We start from the raw sequence: 13,738 nt of genomic DNA, 5'->3' as shown, positions 1-13,738 counted from the left end.
AGGGTACACTCTAAGATACTTTGGCATATTGTCATAAAAATAAAGTACCTTTATTTTTAGTATAACTGTGTATTGTGTTTTCTTATGATATTGTGCATATGACACTAAGTGGTACTGTAGTAGCTTCACACGTCTCCTAGTTCAGCCTAAGCTGCTCTGCTAAGCTACCATTATCTATCAGCCTAAGCTGCTAGACACCCTATACACTAATAAGGGATAACTGGGCCTGGTGCAAGGTGCAAGTACCCCTTGGTACTCACTACAAGCCAGTCCAGCCTCCTACACCATGTCCTATTTACGAGTTAATTTATCTAAAATGTGTTTCACTTTTGACATGTAGGGCACACATGCGCCTTATGCATGTGTGTGCTTCACATGTGCATACAAATTTTATATTTGGGGGGCAGCAGAGGGGGACTTAGGCCACCAGCACCCTGGGGTTTGCTCTTCCAGACTTGCAACTTTATCCAAGGGTTTCCCAAATTCAGTAATGCTAAACCATCGGCAGCAGGCCCATGGAAGCAAATTGGGTATGATTCACTGTTTGCTAATCTGTAATCCCATTTGCCCATTTGACGTTTGCCCTATTGATTCTTTGGAGAATTCTGACATACCATTTTGCATTGATTTTATAGCAAAATCTCAACGTTCCTTATGTCATGATAGCAAATAGGTTGTTGATGTATGTGGCCCCTTTATGCATTACCTGGTTTAGAGGCATGTTTCATTCTTCTTGCTAGGTTACAACTGGGACACTACTGTGATAGGCTGCTTGCAACCATTTTGTTGATTGGATGGTACATGTACATGTGTGTGGTCCAATATTGATCCAGTATCAACTGTCAAGGTGTATGTTGTCACTGTAACGTCCAGGTCTCCTCATGAGTTAGTGGCAGCTAATCATGTATCTAATGAGTATCGTTTGTACCAAATTTTGAGAAAAGTCATTGAGGACATGGTAACCTACACGTGGATGATCCCACCCTGTCACTGAATACGTGTAATGAGACTTTCCACTGGGCAACCTTGGTGTGCTGAGTGAGAGAATGTCTCAGGTGTCTGGATCCGGCATGGGTCATTGCAACATTTGTACTCAAGTTGGCCTCTGTGGATGGTAATGTATCAGGCAACATCATAGCCTCTGTGCAGAAGTAAATGGCTGGTATTCAGCACACATGACTCATCTTTATTATTTGAACACTGTAACTCTGCGTGTGAACTGTCAGGGTCCTAATATGTGTTGACTTTTCATGGACATTATCTGAGGTTGCTGGTTCGGCTGGAGGCCACTTACACCATCAAACGCTATGGTCCAGGTACACTGTCACACTTTGTAGTTTAGGCATTAATGAGGGCCAGACAATGGAAGGGCCATGATTTAGCTATTCAAGGGCACTATCACAAATATGATACTAATAACAGTCAGATGATGCAATACTATGTATTTGAGTATACATTGATGAGGCTAATGACAAATTAGTGTCTGAGGTACAAGAGGTTTTAGACAGCACGTGTGGTCCATAGGTGGACCCCAGGTATCTTTAGGGTGACCCACAGACAGGTGCCAGTCAGGCTGACAGGATACTGGGTCAATCAGGAGCCAGTTCTTTCAGAAATTACATGATCAGTGGTCTGACTAGGACTGGTCAGAGGGAGCAGTAGACAGTTGACATGTCACACTGTGTATGTCCTGTGTTGTTTTGAAGGTGACACATGAAACCATATACAGTGTTACACGGCAACATTAGTAGCAATGCTTAATGATGTAATTATGGTGTGCATGGAGGGGATCACTGGTGTGGCCTCCATCAGTGTCTCACTAGTCCTGTCAGATGAGATTTGCTGAAAATTAGCCTACAGTACCTTTCACACGAGAATCAATCTACAGGTGATACCAGGCCTTAAAAACTCCAAGCCAGTGTATTATATGAGCTGAGTTCCATGCAGTGAGATGGTACTATGACAATGGTAGGCATAGGAAAGGGTGTGGCACACTGGATGACTCTTGTGAGTGTGTGTGTGTAGATGAGGGAATCTCAGTGTATACATATCAGCATTCCAGGGACCTCTTCAGACAGGTGGGGTGTGACCAGCCGCAGGTGTGTGTAATGTTTTTAGATAAGGGCTGACATGTAGATGGGTAGTGATGTGCTGGATGCTTGTCATAGGTGTAGCACTTGTGCTGTGTATGTTCTGCGTATGTATAACTCTAGTGACAGATAGTCATTGCAAAGATAGTAAGTAGTTGGAATTACTGTTGCCAAGAGTCTGGTAATACATTCCTGTTCCTGACGCATAAGCATGTGAACTGCCTGATGTATGAAGCCTGTTTTCCCCTAGTTGAGTGATGTTTTTTTAGTTGTGTGCCATCTGCTGCGATGATCCATGTTTCCTACATGTATGTGTGTCATATGTGTGGTCCTCAGCTATTGCCCTTCAAAGGTGAACTGTACAGGATGTCAGTAATTTACATTGTGTGTGTATGTGACCATTGTATGGTGGCCATTACATTTGTAGTGTATTTTTCTGTGTCCTGATTGTTATATCATTATTGCTCAATGAGACAACATTCTTCTTCTGATATTTCAAGCTAAAGGTGGGCAGAAATGAATAGGCCAAACAATAATGTGGTGTTTGTTATCAGTGTTTATTTACAATAGTGCATTAAGTGGTGATGGTGATAATTATGAAAAGAAATTATTTACAATCTGTTGGCGCCTACACACTCCAGCAGCCGTGTTTGGTTGTTCCCCCTCCTGTTGCAGGCCAGCATCCTCCTCTTCTTCGTCTTCAGGCATGTATGGGTCTGGTTCGAGGAGGGGAATGTTCCTTTTGACACAAATGTTGTGCAATATTGCACATGTGAGTATGATCCTACAGACCATCTTGAGGGAATATAGTAGGCTACCACCAGTGATGTCGAGGCAGCGGAACCTTGACTTGAGGATGTCGAAGGTCCGCTCGACAATGCTGCGTGTCCTCTTATGGGCGTCGTTGTATGCCCGCTCTGCAGCAGTACTCGGGTTCCCAAATGGTGTCATTAGCCATGGCTGGATGCCATACCCCTGATCGGCTGAAAGAAAAAAACAGAATGGGATTATGTTGATGTAGCTTGCATTATTGAAAAGACCGTCCATGGCAGTAGTTGTCTTGTGTTGTCTGTGACTCTTTTGTGTACTGATGTGACATCCTATACTTGTAGGCTATACCATCTGCATTGTGTTTTTACCTTGGCTGAGCACGTGTTTGTCTGCTAACCGTTTGTCATCAGTAAGTTTTGTGATTTTCAGTGCAGTGTGCCCTCCCTAACATTGTGACTTGTGATACAGGTGTCCTTGTGTCTTCACTTGGGGTGAGTAGATAATTCAATGTAGAGTTTAATTTATAAGTGTTGTTAGCACGTTCATATGGAAGTACCCTGGACATCCCATACCTTTAGACTTAGGCAATGTATTAATGTAAAGGTCATTGTGAGACTTACAATTTGCAAGGTGACATTTAGGCAACCACACTCATTGACGTATTCACATTAGGCTGTACAGTGATTTCCGATGTGTGACAGGTTCAATGTGACTTAAGAAACATGGCTAGTGATGTCACGACCTCAGTATGTTTCTGTTGACATGTTGCTGTTGTGGTGTATGTGCTGTGTGTCCTAGTGGGTTGCTGTGCAGTGTGTATATAAGTATGTTTTTGTACTTACCAACAAGTAGTCCATTGCCATACCGTCCATCCTGGAAGTGTTGGTTTATGGTGCAGTGACGGAAGATGAATGAGTCATGTACACTCCCAGGATATTTAGCCACGATGTTGGTGATCAATCCCTGGTGATCGACTATGGCCTGCATGTTGATTGAATGTGTGTGCTTCCTGTTGCGGTAGAGGTGTTCAGTCGCAGCAGGTGGCACAAGGCGTACATGTGTGCAGTCGATTGCACCAAGGACGTGTGGGAAGCCAATGATTGCGTAGAACCCCTGTTTAGTTTCCTGCTGCTTCTGCAGTGTGTTAGGGAAGCAGATGTGGCGGGGTGTCAGTTAAATGATGGCATCCAGTACTTTTGGCAGCAATGCAGAGAATGATGGTTGTGATATTCCGCCAACCAGGGCACCAGTTGTTTGAAATGAGACACTTGCCAGCAGGTGAAGTACGGCAAGCAGCTTTGTTTCTGTTGGTATGGTGCGGGGTGTCACTAAAGTGGGGGCCAGTTCAACCGGTACCTCTGTATGAAGTCATGTTCCCTGAGGCCCTGAAGGGTTGTTCTTGGGCGGAATATCCTCTCCTGCCTTCTGTGCTGCCTTTGGGGTCCCTTCTGGTGTTGTTGTAGCTGCTGTTGTTGCTGCTGGGCTCTGCGTCTGCGTGCACGCTGGATAAGAATCACCTCCATGTCTCCATGTTGCTGCTCTGCTGCTCTGCTGTTTGTTCTGTGTGTTCTGATTAAATACAGCTGTGTTTGCCCCATTTTAACGCCTGCCCTGACCCAGGCGTTAAATTTTGACGCAAATCGGGCTAGGCATCATTTTCTGGCTCCGCCTCCCGGCCGAGCGTCCCGGAAGCATAAATATGACGCACGGCCGTTTGCATCATTTTTTGAACGGGAACGCCTAACCTGCATATCATTAACGCATGGCGGGTTGCCGCATCCAAGAAATGACGCACACGGCGGAATTTTGTCGTCCGCGGGTTCGGGCGTCAGAGTTTAAATATGGGGCAACGTTTGCGCTGATTGTGCGTCAAATTTTTTGACGCACAATCGGCGCAAACGGAGTATAAATATGCCCCTAAGTAACTTAGCACCCAACCTTCACCAGGTGAAGGTTAGACATATAGGTCACTTATAAGTTACTTAAGTGCAGTGGTAAATGGCTGCGAACTAACGTGGACGTTATTTCACTCAGGCTGCAGTGTCAGGCCTGTGTAAGAATTGTCAGAGCTCCCTATGGGTGGCAAAAGAAATGCTGCAGCCCATAGGGATCTCCTGGAACCCCAATATCCTGGGTACCTCAGTACCATATACTAGGGAATTATAAGGGTGTTCCAGTATGCCAATGTGAATTGGTGAAATTGGTCACTAGCCTGTTAGTGACAATTTAGAAAGCAGAGAGAGCATAACCACTGAGGTTCTGATTAGCAGAGCCTCAGTGAGACAGTTAGTCATCACACAGGGAACACATACAGGGCACACTTATGAGCACTGGGGCCCTGGCTGGCAGGGTCCCAGTGACACATACACTAAAACAACATATATACAGTGAAATATGGGGGTAACATGCTAGGCAAGATGGTACTTTCCTACACATGGGGTGGTTGGGGGTGGAATGGGAAGCAATTCCCGTTCCAACCCTGACCTTGGGGGTGGGGGGCGGCCCTCAGGGGAGTGCTAGTGCTTCCCCCAAGGACCGGTACCTGGATGTGATGGTAAAGTCCGTTGCGCCTGAGAGGCGCAGCCACAGATGTAACCATTACGTCCATGGAAGGCAACAGGTTAACAGTTTGAAGGGTCTTGGTATTGAAAGACGTTTAGGGATTGGGAAGAACCCCAATAAGGAATTCTTCTTAAATCTCCTCCTAAAGGATGACCAGGGACTCAGCACTGGTCAGGATCAGTCAGATGAGGAGGAAGAGTCCTGACAGGCAGGTTCTAAGGAGCACACTGATAATCCTGGGGAGGGTCCGTCCACTGATCTTTCTATGAATAAACCCCCTAGTGAAACTGGGAGTGAGATGGGTTCACACACTAGTAGGGCTCCCTTCACACATAGAGGCCAGGTCACTAGGGTGGCTCCAGTTAGGGAAAGATCAGCCTCTGCAAATTCCAGTGTTACTTCTGTCTCAGAAGTATCCCACAATTCTAATCCTGAGGACCAGTCCCTAGACAGGGAACTCAGAAAGCTGAGTTTAGAGGAGGCCAGACTGAGGCTACAGCAGCCACAGATGGCATTAGACAGGGAATTCCTGGCTGTGGAAAAGGAAAGACAGGGTTTGGGGTTAGTTCCCCATGGTGGCAGCAGCAGGTTCAGCAATTCAAATGTTAGTGAGCCCTCATTTGATTCAAGAAATTTGCATAAAGTTGTTCCTCCTTACAAGGATGGAGATGACATATACAAATGGTTTGCTGCACTTGAGTGGGCCTGTAAAGTTCACAGGGTCCCTCAATGTGAGAAACTATTCCCTTTCTAGCATGGTTACCCCCACTTTTGGCCTGTGTGTGTGTCAGTGTGTTTTTACTGTGTCACTGGGTTCCTGCTAGCCACTCAGTGCTCATAGATAAAAACCTATATGTCAGTGTGTTTTGCCTGTCTCACTGGGATCCTGCTAGCCAGGACCCCAGTACTCATAGTTTGCGGCCTAATGTGTGTGTTGTGTATAGTGCTTAGCTGTGTCACTGAGGCTCTGCTAACCAGAACTTCAGTGCTTATGCTCTTTCTGCTTTTATATTTCTTACTGTAGGCTAGTGACTTCATTTACCAATTTCATTTAGCACACTGGACCCCCCCCCTTATAAGTCCCTAGTATATATTACCTAGGAATCCAGGGCATTGGGGTTCCAGGAGATCCTTATGGGCTGCAGCATTTCATTTGCCACCCATAAAAAGCTGAGACAAAGCCTTTCACCGGACTGCAACTTGCGTGAAATAGTACACACATTATTTCACAGCGATTTTCACTGCACTGCACAAGGTACTTACAAGTCACCTATAGGTCTAACCTTCATTTAATGAAGACTAGGTGCAAAGTTACTAAGTGTGAGTGCACCCTTGCACTAGCAAAGGTAGCCCCACATAGTTCAGGGCCAATTCCCAGCACTTTGTGAGTGTGGTGACGCCATTACATGCGTACAATACATATAGGTCAATGCCTATATGTAGCTTCACAATGCTAACTCAGAATATGGCCATGTAAGGCGTCTAAGTTCATGAAATTGTCCCCCCATTCCAAATCTAGTATTGGGGAGCCAATTCCATGCATCCTGGGGGCTCTGCCATCAACCCCCTGTACTGCCAAACCAGCTCTCTGAGGCTTGTAATGCAGCTACAGCTGCTACCACCTCACAGACAGGGTTCTGCCCTCCTGGGTTCTGAGGAGCTCAGTCCCAGGAAGGCAGAAAAAGCACTTCCTTTGGGAGCAGGGTGTTACACCCTCTCCCTTTGAAAATAGGTGTTACAGGTGGCCTCTCCCAGCCTCTGTAAATGCTTTGAAGGGCACAGATGGTGTCCTCCTTGCATAAGCCAGTCTACACCGGTTCAGGGAACCCCAGTCCCTGCTTTGGTGCGAAACTGGACAAAGGAAAGGGGCGTGACCACTCCCGTGTCCATCACAACCCTAGGGGGGGAAGTCTGGGACTTCAGCCCTCCTGTTTTCCAAGGTGTGGGGACACTCTGGAGGCCTCTGAGTGGCCAGTGCCATCAGGTGACATCAGAGACCCCTCCTGATAGGTCCATACCTCATACGGTAGCCAATCCCCCTCTCAGGGCTATTTAGGGTCTCTCCTGTGGGTTTCTCTTCAGATTCTGCTTGCAAGTTTCCATCAGGAATCCTATACAACTACTACTTCATCCTCTGACCCCAGATCGACCTCAGACTCCTCCAGGAACCGCTGTAACAGCAACAAAGTCTCCAGAAGGGCTACTTTTCCTCTGCAACTTCAGCTTCAGCCAGCAACTGCAACAGCTTCCACGGTGTGCACGCTCTAGGGACTTCTTGTCTTCACCCTGCACCAGAAGGACCAAATAAATCTCCCGTGGAGTGACGGGGTCACTCCCCTGCTCAAATAGGCATCTTCTAAGTCGGAGACTGGTTCTCTTGGACTCTTCTCCTGGTGATGAGGGTGCTCCTTAGAACACAGAGGGTGGACCCCTTCGACACAGACTGTCCTGAGGTCCTGCTGTCCCAATTTGGAGGAGGTAAGAACTTGCCTTCCCCGAGAACGACAGTACCCCTTTGCACAACGTCTTATTCACCTCCTGAGCCCTCTGTGCACTATTTGCAAAGTTCCTTCATGCACAGCCTGGCCCAGGTCCCCAGCACTCTATCCTGCAACGCTCAACTCGCTTAGTTGACCCCCGGCGGCATGGGACCCTTCTTTGAGGTGCTGCACCTACCGCATTTTGCACCTCCTTTGTCCTCATTACCTGGGACTCCCGTGGGTGCTGTCTGATCTTCTGAGGGCTCTCTGAAGCGCTGAGAGCCCCCTCTACCTCCTCATGCAGAGTTGAGGCCCCCAGGTCCCTCCTGGGTCCAGGCAGCTCCACTTTGATGCAAAGCGCGATTTTGCCGGATTGTTGGACGAATCAAGCATCAAAACTCACCTGCATCCAACTTCTGTTTGTGGGTCATCCATTGCATCATGCAGGAACCCACTGACATCTTCCTTGGGTGCATTTCCGCAGTCTTCGTCCAACCGGGATCTTTTCTTTTGCACCATCTTCTGGGTTGGCAGGGGCTCCTGTCCTCCCTGGAACTTCTTCTGTCTTCTGGACTTGGTCTCCTTCCTTTGCAGGTCTTCAGGTCCAGGAATCCACCATTTGTTGTTTGCAGTCTTGCTTGGTTCTTGCAAAAACTCTAATCACAACTTGTAGTGTGTCCTAAGGAAACTTGCAGTGCTTTACTCTTACTTTCCTGGGCTCTGGGGTGGGGTATTTTACTTACCTTTGCTGTATTCTTACTCTGCCAGCGATTTTCTACACACTAGACTTGTATAGGGGAAAATTTGTGATTTGCATTCCACTTTCTTAGTATATGGTTTGCGTTGCCTCTAGACCTATTTTCTCCTATTGCATTCTATAGCATTTCCTATTGTTTGCACTATAATATGTCTAATTAGTTACCTTATTTTTGTGACTACTGTATATATTGTGTATAATACTTAACTCCAGAGGGAGTATTGCTTCTAAGATATTTTTGGCCTTGTGTCACCCTACCTTTATTTTTGGTAACACTGAGCATTGTCTTTACTTGTGTATAAGTACTGTGTAATGATAAGTGGTATTGTAGGAGCTTTGCATGTCTCCTAGTTCAGCCTAAGCTGCTCTGCTATAGCTACCTTTATCAGCCTAAGCTGCTTGCAACACTACTACATTTCACTAATAAGGGATAACTGGACCTGGTGTAAAGTGTAAGTACCCAAGGTACCCACTACAACCCAGGCCCGCCTCCTACATTGGTGGTGCAGCGGTGGGATCAGTACTAGCAATTGCTTTACTGTAGGAAAGTGCCATCTTGCCTGGCATGGTACCCCCATTTTTACTTGTATGTATGTTTGTTTTGCCTGTGTCACTGGAATCCTGCTAGCCAGGACCCCAGTGCTCATAAAGTGTGCCCTGTATATGTTCCCTGTGTGGTGCCTAACTGTATCATTGAGGCTCTGCTAACCAGAACCTCAGTGTTTATGCTCTCTCTGCTTTTCAAATTGTCACTGCAGGCTAGTGACTAATTTTACCAATTCTGATTGGCACACTGGAACACCCATATCATTCCCTAGTATATGGTACTTAGGTACCCAGGGTATTGGGGTTCCAGGCGCTCCCTATGGGCTGCAGGATTTCTTTTGCCACCCATAGGGAGCTCAGACAATTCTTACACCGGACTGTCACTGCAGCCTGCGTTAAATAACGTCCACGTTATTTCACAGCCATTTTACACTGCACTTAAGTAACTTATAAGTCACCTATATGTCTAACCTTCACTTAGTGAAGGTTAGGTGCAAAGTTACTTAGTGTGAGGGCACCCTGGCACTAGCCAAGGTGCCCCCACATTGTTCAGGGCAAATTCCCCCGACTTTGTGAGTGCGGGACGCCATTACACATGTGCACTACATATAGGTCAATACCTATATGTAGCGTCACAATGGTAACTCCGAACATGGCCATGTAACATTTCTAGGATCATGGAATTGTCACCCCAATACCATTCTGGTAAATACCATTCTGGTATTGGGGGGACAATTCCATGCATCCCCGGGGCTCCAGCATAGAGCCCAGGTACTGCCAAACTAACTCTCCGGGGTTTTATCGGCATCTACCGCTGCTGCCAACCCTCAGAAAGGTTTCTGCCCCCCTGGGGCCTGGGCAGCCCAGTCCCAGGAAGGCAGAACAAAGGATTTCCTCTGAGAGAGTGTGTTACACCCTCTCCCTTGCAAAATAGGTGTTAAGGGCCTGAGAGGAGTAGCCTCTCCTGGCCTCTGGAAATGCTTTGAAGGGCACAGATGGTGCCCTCCTTGCATAAACCAGTCTACACCTGTTCAGGGATCCCCCCAGCCATGCTCTGGCGCGAAACTGGACAAATGAAAGGGGAGGAAAGGACTCCCCTGACCAGCACCTCCCAAGGGGAGGTACCCAGAGCTCCTCCAGTGTGTCCCAGACCTCTGCCATCTTGGATGCAGAGTTGTGAGGGCACAATGGACACCTCTGAGTGGCCAGTGCCAGCAGGTGATGTCAGAGACCCCTCCTGATAGGTGCTTACCTTTCTCTGTAGCCAATCCTCCTTTTAGGGTCTCTCCTGTGGGTTTCTCTTCAAATAATGAATGCAAGAGCTCACCAGAGTTCCTCTGCACTTCTCTCTTTGACTTCTGCCAAGGACAGGTTTGTGTGTATATTTTGTGTATATTATTTACCTCCTAAGGAAGTATATCCTCTGAGATACTTTTGGCATATTGTAACTAAAATAAAGTACCTTTATGTTTAGTAACTCTGAGTATTGTGTTTTCTTATGCTATAGTGCTATATGATATAAGTGGTATAGTAGGAGCTTTGCATGTCTCCTAGTTGAGCCTAAGCTGCTCTGCTATAGCTACCTCTATCAGCCTACACTGCTAGAACACTTCTAATCTACTAATAAGGGATAACTGGACCTGGCACAAGGTGTAAGTACCACAAGGTACCCACTATAAGCCAGGCCAGCCTCTTACAATTCCCTAAGAGACAATCTACAGGAAAGCTAGGTGATACCACCCCCTGCTTAGGGCCAGTATCTCCACCCCAACTAAGTTGAACTACAGCTAAGGGGAGAGACTGAGTGGAGTTATTGACATCAGTAACTTGGTACTTCTGTCTAAGGAGGTGTTGCGCAGGTGACACCAAGTTTTCAGTCACCAAAGTGATTCTGGCACCTTATCCCTGTAGGCCTAGGCCTCCACACCATTTACTAAGACTGACTGCCTGTACTTATCCATATTAAGGGGACAAGCAGCCAAGATGGCAAGGCCAGTGCCATCAAGGTGTAACAAAAACTGTCTTGAGACTGTCTACCCCAGTTTCTATTATGGTACCAAAAGTGAACACAGCTACACCTTTAGTTTGACTATTGCCAGTAGTCCCACCACTGTTACCACTACAGCTAGGGGCACTAGAGTTTGATGTATTAGTGGTGGTAGGCTCAGGGGCATTACCTGGGCAGGACTTATCCCCTGGCCAATGGCCTTTACCTCTGCACACATAGCACCAAGGTTTTTTTCTGATTGTGTGAAGATTGAGAAGATGATGAAGTTGTATCCCCACCCCCAGAGGAGTGTTTTGGACCTGATTAAGGATCTTTGTGTTTACTTTTATCCCCATGCTTATCCTGAGATTTTTTACCATCTTTCTTTTTGCTGTCTTTGTCACCTCCTGGATGGGCGTGTCTGCTCACCCTTGTTCTGAGCCATTTTTCTGCCTTCTTTCCCAATTCCTGGGAGGAGGTCAGATCTGAGTCCACAAGATACTGATGCAACAAGTCAGACACACTATTATTCAATATATGCTCTCTCAGAATCATGTTATATAGCCTTTCATAGTCAGTCACCTTACTGCCATTTAACCAACCTTCTAAGGCCTTCACTCAACAGTCTACAAAGTCTGTCCATTCCTGTGATGACTCCTTTCTGGTCTCTCTGAACCTTATCCTGTATTGTTCAGTGGTTAAGCCCAGACCATCTAAGAGTGCACTTTTGAGAATATGGTAATTATCTGCATCATCTGTCTCTCCCCTTGCTAGAGAAGGATAGCCACAGGATAGCAGCCCACTGCACTTGAGGGACCCTCTGAACTTTACAGGACCTCTCAAGTGCAGCAAACCACTTGTATATGTCATCTCCACCCTTGTAAGGAGGGACAACTTTATGCAGATTTCTTCAATCAAATGAGGGTTCCCTAACATTAGAATTGCTGAAACTGCTGCTGCCACCATGGGGAGCTAACCTCAAACCCTGCCATTCCTTTTCCACAGCCAGAGATTCCCTGTCTAAGGCCAACTGTTGCTGCTGTAGTGTCAGTCTGGCCTCCTCTAACCTCACATTTCTGAGTTCCCTATCTAGGGACCGGTCCTCAGGATTAGATGTGTGGGATGCCTCTGAAACAGAGGTAACATGGGAATGTACAGAGGCTGATCTTTCCCTAAGTGACGCCACCCTAGTGACCTGGCCTCAAGGTGTGAAGGGAGCCCTACTAGTGTGTGAACCCTTCCCACTCCCAGTTTCACTAGGGCGTTTGTTAATAGAAAGATCAGTGGAAGGACCCTCCCCAGGATTATCAGAGTACTCCTCTGAGCCTGCCTGGTTGGAATCTTCCTCAACTCCCCCATCTGGCTGATCCTGACCAGTACTAAGTTCCTGGTCATACTTCAGGAGAAGATTTAAAAGAAACAATAAAGTGAGTAACAAACAGGTATGGTCTCAACTTTTTCAGTGCCCAGACCACAGCAAAGGCCTCCCTCTCTATGGCAGACCAACGCTTTTCTCTAGCGGTCAACCTCCTACTGATCAAAGCAACAGGTTGATCCTGGCCCTCAATATTAAGCTGTGATAGCACTGCCCCAACCCCCAATTCAGAAGCATCAGTCTGGACTATGAACGTTTTGGAGTAGCAAGGGCTTTTTAGGACAGGTGCAGAGCACATCGCCTGTTTGAGCTCCTCAAAAGCTTTTTGACAGCTAGCTGTCCACCATACCTTTTTAGGCATCTTTTTACTAGTGAGGTCATTAAGAAGAGCTGCAATGGAATCATAATTCTTAATAAACCTCCTATAGTACCCTGTGAGGCCTAAAAAGGCTCTCACCTGGGTTTGAGTTGTAGGGGGAGACCATTCCACAATGGTCTGGATCTTCCCCTGCAGTGGTGCAATCTGTTCCCCACCTACCAGGTGGCCCAGATAAACCACTTTTCCCCTGCTCTATCTGGCACTTTGAGGCCTTGATAGTGAGGCCTGCCTTTTGCAGGGCCTCCAAAACTTTCCACAGGTGGACCAGGTGATCATCTCAGATGGAGCTAAAGACAGCTATATCATCCAGATATGCTGCACTAAAAGCTTCCAACCCTTGCATGACTGTGTTCACCAACCTTTGAAAAGTGGCAGGTGCATTCTTCAGACCAAAGGGCATCACAGTAAATTGATAGTGCCCTCCAATGGTTGAAAATGCAGTCTTGGGCTTAGCATCTTCTGATAATTTAATCTGCCAATACCCTGCAGTTAAATTAAAAGTGCTTAGATACTTGGCAGAAGCCAGTGTATCTATCAGTTCACCCGCCCTGGGTATAGGGTGAGCATTTGTCTTGGTTACTTGGTTGAGCCCTCTATAGTCAACACAAAACATCATCTCTCTTTTTCCATCCTTACTGTGAGGTTTTGGAACCAGCACCACTGGGCTAGCCTATGGGCTTTCTGAAGGCTGAATCACTCCTAAGTCTAACATTTTCTGAACTTCTTGTTTAATACAGTCCCTGACATGGTCAGGCTGTCTATAAATCTTACTTTGAGAGGTAAACTGTCTC

This window comes from Pleurodeles waltl, chromosome 3_1 (genome assembly GCF_031143425.1).
Source record: "Pleurodeles waltl isolate 20211129_DDA chromosome 3_1, aPleWal1.hap1.20221129, whole genome shotgun sequence".
NCBI classification, from domain to species: Eukaryota; Metazoa; Chordata; class Amphibia; order Caudata; family Salamandridae; genus Pleurodeles; species Pleurodeles waltl.
The sequence above is the reverse complement of the archived record's forward strand: the minus strand, read 5'-3'. Positions refer to the sequence as shown.